This window comes from Bactrocera tryoni, chromosome 2 (assembly GCF_016617805.1).
Source record: "Bactrocera tryoni isolate S06 chromosome 2, CSIRO_BtryS06_freeze2, whole genome shotgun sequence".
NCBI lineage: Eukaryota > Metazoa > Arthropoda > Insecta > Diptera > Tephritidae > Bactrocera > Bactrocera tryoni.
In genome coordinates this window covers 19293503-19302272 of record NC_052500.1, presented here as the reverse complement: position 1 = coordinate 19302272, position 8770 = coordinate 19293503, and the positions used below count along the sequence as shown (strand labels likewise).

The 8770-nt window shown below is 35.6% G+C and overlaps 1 long non-coding RNA gene across 1 annotated transcript; it reads right to left on the bottom strand.

Annotated features, from left to right (window-relative positions):
- Positions 1–2470: 2470 nt before the first annotated feature.
- On the bottom strand, positions 2471–2950 carry LOC120769009. The gene is made up of 2 exons (XR_005704813.1): positions 2636–2950; positions 2471–2573 (listed from the first exon to the last, which is right to left on the bottom strand). It is a non-coding gene; the product is annotated as an uncharacterized LOC120769009 (long non-coding RNA).
- Positions 2951–8770: the final 5820 nt, after the last annotated feature.

Sequence of the window (8770 nt, the reverse complement as noted above, 5' to 3'; positions counted from 1 at the left end):
TCAACTTAATGTGCCGAACATTCAAAAAATTATTACTTTATTTATTTATACAAAATTTTACAAAAATTTTTTTAATGTGCTGTGCTGAAAATAAATACTTTTACTTGTCTTATGATTTAAATTGTTTATTAATTAGTTGATTTTTTTTTATTTTATCTCCTCAATTGTAAAAATAAAAATTAAATTTATTTATAATATTATATACAGTGGCTCACAGCTTATTTTATGCAGAGCTATTTTTGAACTTTACAGAGTCCTAACACCAAAATTGAATGTTATATAAAATAAAATTAAATGCCATTTTATTCATATGTAAATTATTTATTTTTAAGTAGGAATTCAATTTTTTTCAAAAATATATTTTTTATCTCAAAAGGTAAAAACAAAAAATACTGCTATATTTCAGGTCACAGCTTATTTTATGCAGATTGCATGTATCTTAAAAACTAACTATTTACATATATTTAAACATAAATTTAATATTTAGTGTGGTAGCCTTTGGCTTTAATCACATCATTCACCCTTTTTGGCATCGAATCTACCAATTTTTGAGTGGTTTCTGGAGGAATTTTGTTCCACTATTCTACAAGTGCTATTTTCAACTGCTCCTTGCTAGGTATTTGATGTTTTCTAATGTTATTATCTAAAAGCGCCCATAAATTCTCTATCACGTTCATATCAGGACTCTGTGCTGGCGGCGCCATTAAGTGTGGACAGTTCCAAATTAGCCAAGACTGCACAACAGCCGACTTGTGTTTGGGGTCATTGTCCTGATAAAAACGGAAGTTATGTCGTATTCCCAATTTTTCGGCGCTTTGGAGCAAATTGTTTTTCAATATGTCCAGGTATACAGACTTATTCATCGTTTCTTCAACAAAAATCAAATTTCCAACGCCAGCTGCGGACATACAGGCCCAAACCATGACGCTTCCCCCACCATGCTTTACCGTAGCTTTAAGATTTTGCTTTTGGAGCTCAGTATTTGGTTTCCGCCAGACATAGCTCATTCCATCTGAACCAAAAATATTAAATTTTGACTCGTCTGCAAATATGACGCTATTCCAGAAGTCCGGCGTTTTGGTTACATACTCCTTGGCGAAGGTGATTCTACTTAGCTGATTTTTTTGCTTATAAATGGCTTTTTTCTAGCCACTCGACCATGCAAATCACGTTGACGCAGCACTCGACGGACAGTTTCAGCACAACACGATTTACCCAAGTCATTCGCAATTTCGCTGGTCAGCTTTGGTATCGATAATTTGGAATTGCCTCTACTTTACCTACTATATAGCGCTCGTCGGTAGCATTAAAAATTTTGTTGGGAGCAGTTCTGCCTTTATTTTCGATCCGATTTTCATGAATGAAGCGCTCAATAATTTTTTGGACAGTCGATGCATTTAAATTGACTACTTCAGCAATTTTTCGCTGCGACATTTCACGTTTAAAGTGATGAATTACAAGCTCGCGCTGCTCAATCGTTGTGCGACGACCCATTTCGTAAAAACACGATTATTGATACTTTCACGTGCGCGATAAGATTAATTATTAACTAATAACAATTCCAGGAACACTGTCGCGCACATAGAAATGCAAAAAAAGAACAAAAGAAAAAAGGTAAAAAGAGAAGAAATGCGTGCATAAAATAAGCTGTGAGCATAATTCTGTTACTTTGTTTGCTTTTTATCATCTGGCTGTGAGGGAGTTGAGTTTTTTTCCTTTCTTTTTTGTTTAACACTTTTGCTACACATATGTTTTAAAGTCTGCATTGAAAATTTTACCGTTTTCGTTTTATTTTTTTTGTTACAGCACTTTAAACACATAAATTCATAGTGCATAAAATAAGCTGTGAGCCACTGTATGTCACATAAAATCCTTCTTCTTCTTCCCTGAAATAAAAATTACAAATTTCCCTGATATCTCCAATCGTCCACTAGGCGCTCATGACACATTCTTACGCAGCAGCTGGCAGCAATCTTTAAGTTCACAAGCCCACTGATTTAGATCAACAACAAAGCTTGGTTTCACTTTTCTCATGGCCTCCAAATATACATACATACATACAAATTCCATCACTATTTGAAAATAGAAAATAACAGACTTGACTCATTCTTACTCAGCAGTTGGCTGCAATTCTTCCCGTTTCCAGAAGAGAAAAGCAACCAAAATGCATGATTTCGTTCGGAAGCCGCAAATCGCCTGCAGTATGTGTGGAAATTTGATATTGGTTTCGATGGCGAGGTTTGGCTCAGCCAGAGAACGTAATACTTTACGTATACTTTACGTTATCTGGCTCAGCATTATCAGTAAAGCTATGGATGTGGAGCTTCTTATTTTTGGAACGGCTATCGACCATATATCCCCATTTCTACTGCTACGACATCATATTTGCCAAAGACTGATATTTTCGTTATACCAATCGAGCTTTGCAAGTCCTTGCTTGAGGTTTTCTATCCTGGAGTGCGCCGCACTGTTTTATTTTATTATATTTTTGTCCATCCGTTTAAGCAAATTTCGTTCACCCTTATTCCAATATCACTTTTTCAGGACAAAATCAGAAAAGCGCTCTGGATCTACTAGTTGGAGATACAACATGAAATTTTAACTTATGTTTCATTTTTTATATCTTCGCACTTACAAACAACCTTTGAATAGTCCCAGCCAGGGCAGCATGCCTAGCCTGAATGGAATATTGCAAATCGCCGGCATGGAACAATATGCTTCGCTGCGTCATACCGATGGTCCGATCCGAATTTGCCAAAAATTTAGTAACCTTTCGTGCTGGAACATAAAGACATCTGAGTCGACGAAAAGTCCGCATTGTTATCACCCCCCAAACGACCTTCGCTCTTACGCAGTATGTTGACTGCAATCCTTTACTTCACGAACACATTGATTTAGATCAACAACAAAGCTTCGTTTCACATTTCTCATGATCTCGAAATACACAAATAAATTTTACTGCTATATAAAAATGGAAAGACAAAAACAGGGTTACCAATTACCGAATATATAGTCAATCAACAAAAACCTTACAATGTACATACATACATATATGTATGTGTTCTTAAGTATTATTTGTTAATTTGTCTACTTAACTACTATAGCAAAGTTATATACTGTAAATATATTATAAAGGGTATGCCAAAATTAAGGGAAGATTTAAAATATTAACAACCTAAAAAACCAAATCCACAGCTCACAGTTTAAGCTTAGTAAAAATTGAGCGTTACACGATAGAAACAGATAATTCTATTAATATATTCTCCGATAGAAGAACTTGCCTTCATTATTGAACAAATTCGTCAACTGCGAAAAATTTGTCAATATTGTTAGAGAATTTAAATGTTGCGGTAATCTGAAACACCCTTTAACTATGCTGGAAGCTTCTGCAGAAAATATTTAATGTACCAATGATCAACTAGGCGCACATGAAAGTATGAAGATCAACAGTCAACACAGCTGGTTTGAAAGAGTTCAACAACAAATTGCCGATCTGATTCACATGCGTATGCTCACCTAAAAAAAACATGTCCATATATAAATAAACTCATAGTATACAAAGTAAAGTGAATAGAGCTGCCATTAATTAGGGAATCATACTCTAAAAATTTGTTGATATAAAGGGTGTACACCAACAAGAACATGTGATACTAAAACGATATAAATTATTCAATATGGGTTCTGCTTTTTTTTGTTAAGCAGTTTTGTGCCATTTTTGAATCGAATAAAATGTCGGATAAATGGTTAACACAGTTTCGCATATCACAACTCGTTTACGCCAGTTTTCGGTGATCCGGTGCAACATTTCGGCTGGAATTTCGCCTATAGTGCGCTGAATGTGTTTTCGAGCCCATCGATCATTGCTGGTAGAATGGCGTAAACCTTTGATTTAACATACCCCAGAGACAGTAATCTTGAGGTGTTAAATCGCATGCTCTTGGCGACCATTGGCTGGGCCATTTCTCAAAATTAATAAGTCATCAAACTTTGCACGCAATGTGGCCATTTTTAGATGCGAAACTTTAGGCAAAGCTCCGACATGCTGGAAATAGAGATCGTTCCCGTCAATTTCAACAAATTTCGATTAAAATGAGTGTGTCAACATCGTGTTATCGTCATCCCGAAAGAAATAAGACCCGTTGATGCCCCCATACCACAATCCGTATGAACGGTCAATTTTTGGGTATGAGGTTGCATTTCCTGAACCAACTGAAGTTATGACTCACCTCAATGGCGATAATTCTATTTTTTGACGAAGCCAGAAACGTGCCTCATGTGAGAAGGCGATTTTTCAATCAACGTTTCTTTAGAGAACGTGAATTTGCGTAATAATCTAGCACAATCTCCAAACGTTGTACCAAAGTGACACGTGAAATTGTAAAATGGCAAACTTTACTGAACTTACTGACAGTATTTGACAAAAATCCGTAAATAAACATGACTGCCAGGAGCTGTTAAAATAACCACATCCCTATTGGCAGACGCTATAAATACAATGAAAATGAAATAATTTTCGAAATGTCAATAAAAATTTTGAGCACTTAAAAAAAAAGTGAATGAGAATAATTTTTACAAATTTAATAAAGAGAATTCGTAACTTTAAAAAATATGCACAATATTAAAATGACGAAAAAAATTTTACGGACTTTATAAAATTAAAAAGAAAAAAAATAGATTTAGGCTCAAACCTTTAGAAAAGGCATAAAACAATATAGTTTCTTTAATTTATTTTTACGAGATATCATTAGGCTGTACCAATGACCTTAGGCCACCACTGTAGTCATGCGATCAGAACAGCAGTAATCGCATAACGTTATATTGCTCAAGTGTTCTTTCGTAAAAAAGCAACAAAACACTTGTTTCAATATTCACTGCATTCCTAACTTCATGGTCATTTAACATTTATACATACATACATACATACATGCTTTTCTTGGAATGGTATCCAAAGAGAATGAAAAAAAGGATTGCCATTGTTCGTTATTGTATTTTGTATTTCAGAATTATGTTACAGAACTGTAAAATAGGTTGAAATTTCGTATGGTTTTAATATTAAAAAAATACTCTCAGGAGGTGGAATTGTTTAATGCAATCACAATTAAGCATAGATCAAACATATAAATATTAATAAACGTTGGATCATTTTCCCAAGTTGCCTGCCGTTGGATCACAAGATTATTGCTAATCGCGGACTTTGCGGGGGAGTTATCAAATTAAGATCAGCAGTCATATAATAAAAGTTCCAACTTAGTTTATAAATGCACTATTCTTAAGAAATACACAAGTTTCAAATATTTTCATCCTTTGAGACTGATTTAGAGCTTGCTGAAGAGAAAGCTTCGTTCAGTTCGTAACTCTGGCATTTCGGGCATTTCAAGTCTCTGAAAGGTTTAGTCTTAAATGGTAAAACACTACTTGAAAGTGCTTTCGGCATTCGGGAGTCTATGCTGATGGTTTACTAAGATCAAGTGTGTTTCTCTAGACTAGAAAAATCTGTGATCATATCCGCAGACTTTTTATAATAACAAGAATATCCTACTGACATACATACATATAAAGTTATTAAAGTATTTTAATTTAATTTATTTTACAAACGGATCAGAGAGCCTTATGATGTTAGATAATAAATTTAGAAATTCTGAACATGAATTTGCCTACGGAGGTTCGATTGCAAATATTGGTCAAACATTTTGTAATTATATCCTGAACAAAGTACGATGTTTGTAACACCCAAACGGACACGTCAGGGACCCTTAAGTATCAGCGTGACGATCTGAGTCGATTTAGCCAAATGTCATATCATACATACATATGTCAGTATATCTGTCTGTCAGTCCAACTGTATTTATGGGAAGTAGTCCCTCAGTTCAAGAGATACCGTTCTGAAAGTTTGCACTGAATCTTTTCCCACCAAGATTCTGCTAACTCATCGGAACGGCCAATATCGGACCACAATACCATATAGTTGCCATACAAACTGAACGATCAGAATGAAGTGGTTGCATGGAAAGCCTTTTCATATGACTAGAAATTTTCAAGAAATGTAGCATAGTACTTACATACATATGTATGTCCATACCTACTTGTATATTGGCTAGGGCAATGGAGCAATCTACAAAGAAATTGTTCAGCTAGGATCACTAAAGAATATAACTGCCATATAAACTGACTGATTAAAGTTCTAGTAAGGAAAATTTTGTATTTGTAACGTTTATGATATGACATTCTCAACTTCGTTAAACTTTAAGTTTTTCAAGTCAGTGACCCATAAATTATGCATACAACAAAGTAAACATTTGCATTCGCAATCACAAAGAAAAATATTGTTTATTGTTGGTTTGACGTTGTAGAAGTTGAAGGACATTTAACAAAAGTGTCGGCAAAATGTTAAATTTGAATAGATGAGCGTAAGCCAGACCTAGACAGACCATGCAAGCATGTGGCGGTAGGGAAAGTCAAGTTGGGACCAATGAGTTATGCCCTCGAGGGTGCCATAAATTGTTGTCGCATCGGCTAAGTGATGTGGCGGTGTGTATAGAATGCGTTGCACTAGTGTTTATTAACATAAGTATTTATACACTAGTGATTGAAAAATTAGAAACGGATGTTTTTTTACAACTTTTGACTTAAATATAGTTGAACTTCCACCAAATACCAAGCAAATCTTTACACTATAACGTGGTAAAAATCATGGAAATCATGCTATAAATTTACTGGTTCGATGAAATTGGTAGAAAATTGAATAATACTGAAGATTTTGGAATGTTAGCAATCCGTAAAAGACTCTCCACCTCCCTAGTATCCCGAAATAGTGACCATCTAGTAGGGCTTGCATGACGGCAACAATATTTGTTCACAAGACAGTGTATGGTTGAGTTAAACGATAAAGTCGACAGCGTATGACATTATCACTTTATGTGGAGAAAGTTTAGGTGTATCAATCACTTCAAGAAACCATCGACCATTGACATCCTTGATATTGTGGTTTGACTCCGGTCTTTTACTTTGTGGGAGCTACGATTTCTAAGGCCTATGCTGACCGGCCTCGACTGGCCGACTGGAAAACGATATTCGACACGTTACTGATGAGGTAAAGTATTGATAAGACATCAGTTATTCATCGCTTACGCATGTACTATATTTTGCCGAAATCAACCATCAAGAAGGCACCTCACATTTATTTTGCACTAGATTATTGGTCTCAACGACCGCATTAGTTCTGCTTTCTTCAGATTGGATAAAGAAGCAAACCGTATGGGTCTGGTTGTGAACGAAGACAAGATGAAATATCTCCTGCCATCAAACAAACAGTTCTCGTATTCCCGACTTGGCTAGCATGTCGCAATTGACAGTCATAGCTTTGAAGTGGTAGATAATTTCGTATATGTTGGAACCAGCATAAACAGCAACAACCACATCAGCCTTGAGGTCCAACGAAAATCGCTCTTGTCAACAGGTGATACTTTGGACTGAGTAGGCATTTGAAAAGTAAAGTCCTCCCTCGACGAACAAAGACCAAACTCTATAAGTCACTGCTTATGGTGCGGAGACATGGGCAATGAAATCATGTGATGAGTTGACGAGTTTTCGAAAGAAAGGTTTCCGCAAGATTTATGGTCCTTTGCGTATTGGCAACGGCAAATACAGCAGTCGATGGAACGATAAGCTGTACGAGACATACGGCGCCATTAAATTGGTCAGGAGAATACGTCAGGAGACAGCGGTTGCGCTGGCTAGGTCATGTTGTCCGGGTGGAAGAGAACATTCCAGCTTTGAAGGTTTCGGATTCAGCACCCGCCGGCGAAATCAGCAAAAATGCATCGATAAATTTTGTTAATATTTTAGCGAGGAATCTCCATCAAAGATCAGTGCTTAACGAAGGTGTGGTGAATACAATCGGGGTCGTAGATACCTCCTAGGCCGTTATTTCGGCATCCAACAGAAAAGTTGTTCCCACACGAAGCATTCCCAAATAAATCGTTGGCTGTTTTTTTTTGTTTTTGGAAAAACTGTGGTACACAACCATTTGTTTCCCAGTTGTCTTTCAAGAAATAAAAAAAACCAACCGCCGAAGATGAAGGAACTGCATTTTTGAGCACTTTAAACATCGATTTGAAGAGTCATCTACGGTATTGTCTTGATTTGGCAAGAAATGATTCTTTTAGAAAATAAACTAAGATATTAACGTTTTTCGACACTTGAAGAGGCGGTTAATGTGCTGGATTGAAGTTTGATTTTGAAGATAACTTAATCAAAGTGTCAAAAGTGCCTCGACAATTGGTTCAAACGCATTTTAAAGTGTAAAGATCTAATGGAGAATATTTGGAAAAACAGTTAAACGATTTTCTATGATTAATATCTGTTTTTGTGCCCTAATAACAAAATGTAAAATGCAACCCTAGTATAATATATCATACAAAAATACTTAACGTCCAGTACTAGCCTTAAATAGAGGAGTTACGGGTATGTTAACATTTATTATGCAATGTATGTAAGTATATATGTATGTATGTTTATAATTGAGTATGTGAGTGTGTTCATGTAATGAATTGCGCGCCAAATTCGAATTGAAATATTTATGGCTTCGACGAATTTACAAAACTCTGCCAATATGTGGTATAGACATACAAAGAAACATATAGTATATATGTATGTATGTACATACTTTTATGCACAACTGTTGTTTGCGGTTACATTACAATTAATTGCAAATATTGTGCTGTTGTTGCTGCACTGCAAATTCGTTGACTGCGGCAATGCATTTATTTCG